Raw genomic sequence first — 9,323 nt, 5'->3', positions numbered from 1 at the left:
TCCACAACTCGATCAGCCAGCTAATAACCAACAACAACCATGGCACCTGCACCTGCACAAAAATATGCAAAAACGTAGTATGATTACACCATAATGGTGGTAAGTATCAAGACTAGCCTCGGTGAAATAGTGACGAGTGACTGTCAATACACCTACCAGACAAAATAACTTGAACAAGCATGAAGGTGAACTAACAGAGGAAACAACATTAATATAAAGCTAAGCAGGATAAGGAACACAGATTAATACTTGCAATGATTCACTAATAACAACAATATTTAACAGGAAGCTGTCAGGTAATAATGTTGTAGAGTAAGCTGAACATAGTCTAAGTTCGGGGAATTCAAATAAAGGGAAAACCAGCAACAACTCCATAAGAACAACCGGTTTCACACCAGATCTGTTCAAGCATTTCCACGAGGTACCGAACCTCATAATCACAGCTCACGAGTCTCAATTCATGAACCCTAATCACTTGGCATCTTGTGATCCATACCTGCACCGATGACTCACGTGCCAAGTGAACAAATCTCATTGAGAGGGCATGTAGACAAGAATACATGTCAATAACATCAGGATTCATCTCCACAAACTGATATGGGTGATTAATCTACGTGTATGCTTGTACAAGTGTTCTACCATAATCTAAGTCAACAAATAAGAGCAAAGACAATAAATGGCACATAAGAAACGATCACCAAAAAATATACAATGTAAATAAGAGAACTGTGAAGTTTGAAACAGCAATCATCACAACAAGATTAGCTACATAAAACTGAGCAAATAATGCAACACGGAGGAGAAGAATTAATAGTATACTATGGAAAACAACAATCAAAGACAAGTGCACAAAAAAAGGGTAATGACAATAAGAACACTCCCAAGGTACCACCTCGTAAACTCAAATCGTAAAATGAATCACAACTTTCCTTATATCACCCATATATATCAATAATAACAACGGCATGAGAGAAACCTTGTGTAAACAATAACAATTGCACGGCAGAAACTTCGTACAACAATAACAACCGCATGACAGAAACCTCATGCCACAATAACAACCACACGACAGAAACCTCGTGCCACAATAGCAACCACATGGCAGACACCTCATGCCATAATAACAACCGCACGACAAAACCTCGTGCAACAATAACAACTGCACGGCAGAAACCTCGTGCAAACACAACACTGAATACAATAGCAACAACGACAATAACACAAGAATACGTCAAGTAAATCAACTCAGGAACTCCAGAACACAAAGAGACGGAAGAACAAGCTCAAAAGGAAAGACACAACAGGAAATAATGGTACAACATTATTTATTAAGCAATACAAAATATTTAGATCAAAGTCTGCAGCTCATAAGAACGTTTTACAAATGTAATATTCTTATTTTGATCGTCAATTGATGTTTATTTATTTCAAAGATACCTACTTACATAACATGCTAAGTTAATTGATACGCCTTCCCATAAGCGATAAATGATGTGTTTACTTTCTTTGATGACATATCTTAATTAGCTTGAATTGTGTACGTATTCCTTCTGGTACAATTGTATAAAATATTAAAATGTCTTCTATTCTAGTCTTGAATTTTCTGTGAGTAGGCTAACAAATGCTTCATAAAATACGCCCTCCATTCCAATATTGTGGGTCCTAAAAATGGCCTAGTAGATATCATAAGATTAATGGGTAGAAGAAACAGTATGAGTATATTGTATTATTGGAACTTTATTACCATATGAGGTTTGTTAAATAAAACAAGACAACTCAAACTCCTTAACGCGAGCTGAGCATAATCTACCAATATTTCTTTAAATCCTACTTCATATACGATAATACAAACTAAAAGATGTTAACTTAGTTCACTAAACTAAGTGACTTTTCAATAGCACTTAAAGACTAAAAGAGGGACAACCATGGCATTAATCATCCGCACATCCTCATCGACTTGCATAATCTTTTTAATTCGAGCCTACAAATAAATAGGCAATAAGGTATTAGTATGGCTGTATTCATATCAAAGGGAAATTTAAGTTCTTATGACAAGATCATATGTGACTTGAATGCAATTTGGTCTAATTTAACACATTTAATAGGAAAAAAAAGGAGAATGACTAATATCCAAATTTTCACCAAAGTAACAGTTGTCAAAATCTTTCTCAAGAAAACAAACTCCGTGCAAAAAAGCATGAACCTTGAGAAACTAGACAAACAGTAAATCTACATAAAAACCTCAAACACTTTACCCTTCCATTGATTGTTTATTTTCTGCATAAAGGTGCCTTGAACAAGCCATATATCACAAATACTCTACCTCTCCTATAAACTCATGATATATCTGATCTTTATCTAATATACTATAGAGTTTTCTTTGAATCACTATACAGTACAGTGCTTACTTGTTAAATATATTTAGCTTTTCGTGAAGTGTCTTTCTAGGACTCAATAATCTCCTATATGTATAAATTTGTCCAAAGCACACTAGAGAGACTAGAATTTTTTCTAAGCACGAAAAGATAAAATGCTCAGTGGTAGTAAAATTCGAGTGGCAGTAAGTAGCCAACACGACCTATCATAAGTGTCTCAACAAACTATTCTACGTTTTTCTTCAAGTCTCTGATTACTCTTCCTAACAAGGTAGCATCAAATAATTGTTCGATCTTAATAATGAATTAACTTGATTAGTATCCCGGCATCAAACTAAAAGAAAAGTTGTTGAATCTTCAGTTCGTCTCACTCTATTTCATTGTACAAAAAGTAAAATTGCAACATCCTGTTTTTAGTTCTTCAATATGTGAAATGGAGTAAGAAACACAGATTATGCCATAAAAGAAACAGTAAAGAAATAAAAAGAAAGATAGTTGCTTAGATACCGAGCACCAATCTAACGCTCCCACAAAGCAAATCAAATGAAAAACATCAGTAAACATATTATCTTATAAGAAATTTGCAAGTCGGTACTCAAAACATACAGCAAATGCAAAAAGGAAATACCTAAATCAAAAATTTGAAAGGCTCATAGATGCGCTTGGATCTATCTTCAGCATCATTTACCCAGATCGCTCTCCCATCTAAACTCCGCAAGATTTTATATACATATTTATATATCAGTGAGAGAGAGAGATATCATTTGTGTTACCTGGTATTGGTGGCTGGCGACAGTGAAATAGAGAAGAGACAAAGCAATAGCGGTAGGGCAGTGATGGTAAGAAGTGTTTGCTACTTCTAAAATAATTTCAAATGTTTTCCGAACTTAGGTTTAAGGAATAGGCGGGAATATTTTAAGGAATAGGAGGGAATATTTTTTTTTGGTGAAAAACTATTTGGATGGGAAGATAAAATAATACGTAGTAAAAGTTTCTTTAAATTAGTGAATTTTAATGGCCATTTCGTTTTAATGCCAGTAAAAGGTGCTTAATACCGGCCAATGCTCATTTGCCGCTATCCTTTGGGTTTATGAAATTGTCTGATGGCCATTTCTTTATTACCGGTAATAGATTGCCGCTAAATGCCTTTTTGTTGTAGTGGGCCAACCAGTTTATTAGATTGGATGTTTCTCAGCCAGGCCGAGTTTTGGCTTGTGTGGTTTCTCGATCTTCTCTTTATGATCATATCAGAGAGCGTCAATATGATGACCCCCATCTTCTTATCCTCAAGGACATGGCTCAGCATGGCGATGCCAAGGAGGTAAGTATTGGAGATGACGATGTATTACGGATGTAGGGCAGGCTATCTGTGCCCAATGTAGATGGCTTGCATGAGTTGATTCTCCAAGAGGCTCACAGCTCGTAGTACTCCATTCATCCAGGTACAACGAAGATGATTCAGGACCTGAGGCAGCATTATTGGTGGAGGAGAATGAAGAAGGATATAGTGGAGTATGTATCTCGGTGCCTAAATTGCCAGCATGTGAAGCATGAGCATCAGCGACCAAGTGGATTGCTTCAGAAGCTAGAGATTCCGGAGTGAAATGGGAGCGGATTACTATGGATTTTGTTGTTGGGCTCCCACAGACTCAGAGGATGTTCGATGCAGTTTGGGTGATTGTGGATAGATTGACCAAATCAGCTCATTTTATTCTAGTGGTGACTACTTACTCTTCGGAGAAACTGGCTCAGTTTTACATTCGCGAGATTTTCAGGCTTCATGGCATGCCGGTATCTATCATCTCTGACCGGGGTACACAGTTTGCATTGCGGTTCTAGAGAGCCGTACAACATGATTTGGGTACGTGGGTGGAGTTACGTACATCATTTCACCCTTAGATGGACGGATAGTCGAGCGCACTATTCAGATATTGGAGGATATGCTTCGTGCGTGTGTGAGGGATTTTGTGGGTTCTTGGGATCAGTTCTTGCCGCTTGCGGAGTCTGCCTACAATAACAGTTATCAGTCAAACATTCAGATGGCCCCGTATGAGGCTTTGTATGGTAGGCAGTGCCGGTCTCCGGTAGATTTGTTTGAGTCGGGTAAGGTTAGGCTATTGGATACAGACTTGGATCAGGATGCTTTGAAAATGGTTAAATTGATTTAGGATCAACTTCGTACAGCCCAATCCATTCAAAAAAGTTATACGGATCGAACTGTTCGCGACATTGCATTCATAGTTGGAGAGCAGGTCTTGCTCCGAGTTTCGTCCATGAAGGGTGTTATGAGGTTGGGGAAGAAGGACAAGTTGAGCCCTAGGTATATCGAGCCTTTTGAGATTCTTGAGAGGGTTGGAGAGGTGGCCTATAGACTTGCACTACCACCTAGTCTAGCTGCAGTTCATCTAGTGTTCCATGTTTTCATGTTCCGGAAGTATCACGACGATCCGTCTCATGTGTTAGACTTCAGCTCAGTCCAGTTGGACAAGGATCAATCTTATATTGAGGAGTCGGTGGCCATTTTGGACAGGCAGGTCTGAAAGTTGAGCTCGAAGAACATTGCTTCAGTTAAGGTTCAGTAGAGGGGTCAGCTGATCGAGGAGGCGACTTAAGAGACTGAGCACGATATGCGTAGTCATTATCCACATATTTCACCACTTCAGATATATCTCTAAACTCGTTCGAGGACGAACGTTTGTTTTTAGAGGGGGTGGATGTAACGACCCTGTTGCGCCCCGTTTTCTCGCAAAAGCGGGTTTCGACATGTGACAACTCTTTTAAAGGGGTATTGAAAGAGAAGAGTCGTCACCTAACGATTTTAAGGTACGTTAGGGCACCTATTTGCAAATAACTCTATTTGACTAGTCAACACCACCAATGATCGGGTAAGGGCTTAAATTACCTCAAAGAGAAGGCGTTAGGCACTCTTCGAGGTATACAACTGTAGGTCCCGACCGAACTTTAGACTATGTGGATTATGTAATTAAGCTAGGTGATCTAATAAATAGAAGGGAAATTCAGATGTTGTAGAGTCTTATTAAAACATATGAGAATCAGTACAGATCTTAATAACTGCAAAGATATAAACTATATTGATCTATGTTAAATGACTGTGTGTGACTAATACACACATAAAAAATGAGCGGGTTCCTAAGTTTTTTAGCCTAAAGGATCACCCCGTACAACATAAATAATACTTCACAAATCACTGGAGGTTGAGGTTGCTCGTATTATTTAGCGTGCAAAGACTATCATCTCCAGCTACCCGATTACTATGTAAAAGTTGTTTACCTAAAAGCGCTCTAATTCAATTCTAAGTCGTACCCTATGTGTGCACTACCCGTCCCATGCCTATGGTCCAGGAGGTATTGGACCTCTATTTGGGTGATTCTAGACTTTACTTAGGTTGCTCAAAAATGATAAAACTGGGTGATATTCAAAATAGATAGGACTGCATACAATAGCAATAAAAGGCTCAAGTTAACCTTCACACATAAGCACGAAAGCACGTAAACAGATTTCTGGTTAGGAAGTAGACACAATTAAGACGTATTAGAATCATTAAGTCCTGTAGGCATGAGTTTTATATAATTCTAGTATTATACAGGTAGTGCTGTAATTTCAAGACTAACGTATAGGCAAATTAGAGCGTTTGAAGTACTATAAACATGATTTCTAATCGTTTGCGTAATAACGTAATGTAAAACAATCCCAGAACTCTGAATTGCCAGCACTAATTTTATAGGTATGCATCTTAGGCGGGTGATAGTACCCTATTAACATGATCTCTAACAGTCGCATAATTAGGTAGTGAGGTCGTTTGAAAACACAGGATTAGTAGCGCCAATAAACACCTTATAGGCGAGATTTCTAACAATTGACAATTAGACTTGAATTTATAACACTTTATCCCCATAGGCATGCTATCTAAGTGAGGCAGTACAAAAGTAGCATGAAGCAGTTGATTAATTAGTTAAGACCAAATAGCCATAGTATCTAGATTAGAAAAGGTATTACATTGTTGTAACATATAGATATTATCTAAGAGCGCTGAATAGGAGACATGGAAACAAGTGTAGCATATTTTGGCAAGTGAAGTGAAGTGTGTGCGTGATTCCTATAGGCATGTTTTCTATTAGTGTACAATACATTAAACTAAATAACATATAAGGCATGCTGAATGAAATAGCAAATAAACCACATAGACCTTATAAGCATGTCTTCTACCCTTTTATGCAAGCATTAGAATATACTCGTTTACTTCGATTTCACTAGCACCCCAATTATTCATTATTACATGTTACAGGACCAAAATGGAATAATACGAACTCAAAGGTAACAGAAATACAAACTTAAACAAATACAGGCCATATCAAACAGTATAGGCCCGCTACATAATAACCAAGTTCTTGGGCCTTCAGCAACCTCGTCAACCAACAAATCCAAATCTCAGGCTCACAAGGGTAGTAGAATCTTCCCAGGTCCAACAACATATATAACCCAACATCAGGCCCAACAAACAACTTACTTGGCCGAATGGATGCCAAACTTATCCATACATGTGACAAACCATTCATGGAATTGACTAACAACTTTTCACGCTTAACTCCTAAAGCTGTAACTAACAACAGTTCTAGCCAAAGCATGTAGACAAGAATACATGAAATACAGACAAGTTCACAAGGCAGATTCATGCTTGTATTTTCAGAAACAAAGCTAAAATAACAGGATTGACCATCATAGGATAGTGAACTATTTCAAAAAAAGAGTTTCAAAAGTAAACTGATTCAGAATTAGCCTAAAAGAACATTAAACACAAGGCTTAACAAGTAGAGCATAGGCTTCACATGAAAGTTTTAACGTGAAAGCTTAGTGAAGACAACATAATAGAAAAGGTTCACGATCGAGCAATCACTTAGTTGAGAGTGAGAAACTTTAACATGCTGAGTATTAGTTACAATACCAGAAAACTTATAGTAAACAAAAAATTTTCAAATTCACATCAGTAGGGAAGACAAGCATCAAACCTTACACTAGTTGGCCACATATAGGGGAAAATGTTGGTTATGATATTTACTCTAAAGGTCTCAACTAATACAGAGGCACACAATATTGAGCAAGTCAAAAACATAATGGAGTTACAAATAGCATGGGAACAGGTCATAGCTTAACAGTCGAACTCCAGAAAGATAATAGATTGGGCATCAATGTCTCAAAAGGGATTAGAACACATTCTAGGCATGAGTTGGTTATTCATCATAGTACAGGGCAAGGCAAGAAACCAAATTCAGAATAAGAAACAATAATGAGCATTCGAGCACATACATTAGCAGGCATGCTTAAGAAGGCATAATCAAGGTAACAAATAGCCAAGTTGAACTACTAGAAGTCATAAAGCCTCAAGATGAGCTTCAAACATATGATGGCATGTTGATTCATATAAATTCTTAGAGACAGAGATATGCAGAGTAGGAATACAAACGGAATGAAATGAAATTGCCAAAGTCATAGATACATTACCAGTTACAGAAGAACAAGTAGACAAGAGGAGTAATTTCAGCAACACTTCAATGATAATAGCAAAACGAACAGTAGAACCCAGGAATCTCAGTGCGTCAGAGTTCCCAAGGGTTTTGAATGAACCCCGGACAGTGCTCACACTGAGAAAGGTTCGATAATAGAATTCCGGTGGCCTTGACTTTCAGCGAGCTAAATGATTGAGCCTCAAAATAGTATAAGACGAGAAAGAATAGGAGGGCAGTAGTAGTTTTTAGCGATTAATGTTTGTCCAAAGGTGAAATTGGGGAGGGGTTTATATAGTAGTCAAAATCAAACCTGTAAACAAGAAAACACAGTAAATCAAACATAAATAAGTAAATGGGAGCATGTGAAATCATTTAAGAAACAAAAATTAGAAAAACAATTCAGGCAAACCCTGATTTGACTGGAACCAAAAATCGGCTAAAGATCTTGGTAAATCAGACCCATATAGCCTGGTAGTGAGTGTATATAGAGGAAATATCGTCTAAATCTCAAAGGTATGGATATGATTGTGCTTGACTTAGGTCCGTATACTTTCCAAAGATAGGCAAGTATTATGTGATACGAATACCATATAAATAACGGGGAGATCGAGCATATATGAAAGTAAAATCATGAGGAGATTCCATATTAGGACTGGAATCGGGGAAGATTGAGGAGGAGACTATTAGGGTTTGAGAGGAGAAGAAGAGAGTAGAGAGGATTTAGGGGCGGCTATCTCTGAAGGATGGGGTTAGGGTTTGGGGTGGATATAATTAAAAGGGTGGGGTTATTGTGGACCGTTGATCTTGAGAGGTCAACGGTTTGGATTAAGAGGAAGGTGGGGCAGGTTGAATAAACGGATCCCGACCAGGTTGGAATAAAGGGGTCGTTTGGTTTGGGCCAGGGTAGATTGGGCTAAGGTTTGGGGTGTTTGGGCCATTAATTTGGTCCGAAAATTGGCTTGGGATTTTAAATACAAGGAATAAAAAGAAATTATAAAAATGACTAATAAATAGTAAAATATTATTCACGTAGTAAAATGCTTGAAAATAACAGCTCAACATTATAAAATATAATAAATGCTATTTTAGTATAAAATAATATAATGAATACAATTATGTACAAAATCTAGGCTATTATTGCAAAATTGTGTAAAATCGCTTTAAAATACAAATATAATTATATAAAAACAAGTAAAATATTATGAAAGATATATGTTGATGCAAATAATAATTTTGGATGATTACGTCTTCACAAAATAATTTAAAGGGGTAATTAATAAATATTTGAACAATTTAAATGCAAGCAAATCAATTTCAAAGCCTTAAAAATCATGAAAAATTACATAGAGTACTTATATAACCCTTGTAAATTAAGTAATGATGTAAAATGATATTTTGAAAGTATATATATTTTTTGAAAAAT

At 37.0% G+C, this 9,323-nt stretch overlaps 1 long non-coding RNA gene across 1 annotated transcript; it reads right to left on the bottom strand.

Annotated features, from left to right (window-relative positions):
• Nucleotides 1–1,699: 1,699 nt before the first annotated feature.
• LOC142169914 (uncharacterized) lies at nucleotides 1,700–3,245 on the bottom strand. The gene is made up of 2 exons (XR_012699550.1): nucleotides 3,004–3,245; nucleotides 1,700–1,981 (listed from the first exon to the last, which is right to left on the bottom strand). It is a non-coding gene; the product is annotated as an uncharacterized LOC142169914 (long non-coding RNA).
• Between the last annotated feature and the right edge of the window lie 6,078 nt (nucleotides 3,246–9,323).

This window comes from Nicotiana tabacum, chromosome 15 (genome assembly GCF_000715075.1).
Source record: "Nicotiana tabacum cultivar K326 chromosome 15, ASM71507v2, whole genome shotgun sequence".
In the NCBI taxonomy this organism is placed as follows: domain Eukaryota; kingdom Viridiplantae; phylum Streptophyta; class Magnoliopsida; order Solanales; family Solanaceae; genus Nicotiana; species Nicotiana tabacum.
The sequence above is the reverse complement of the archived record's forward strand: the minus strand, read 5'-3'. Positions and strand labels throughout refer to the sequence as shown.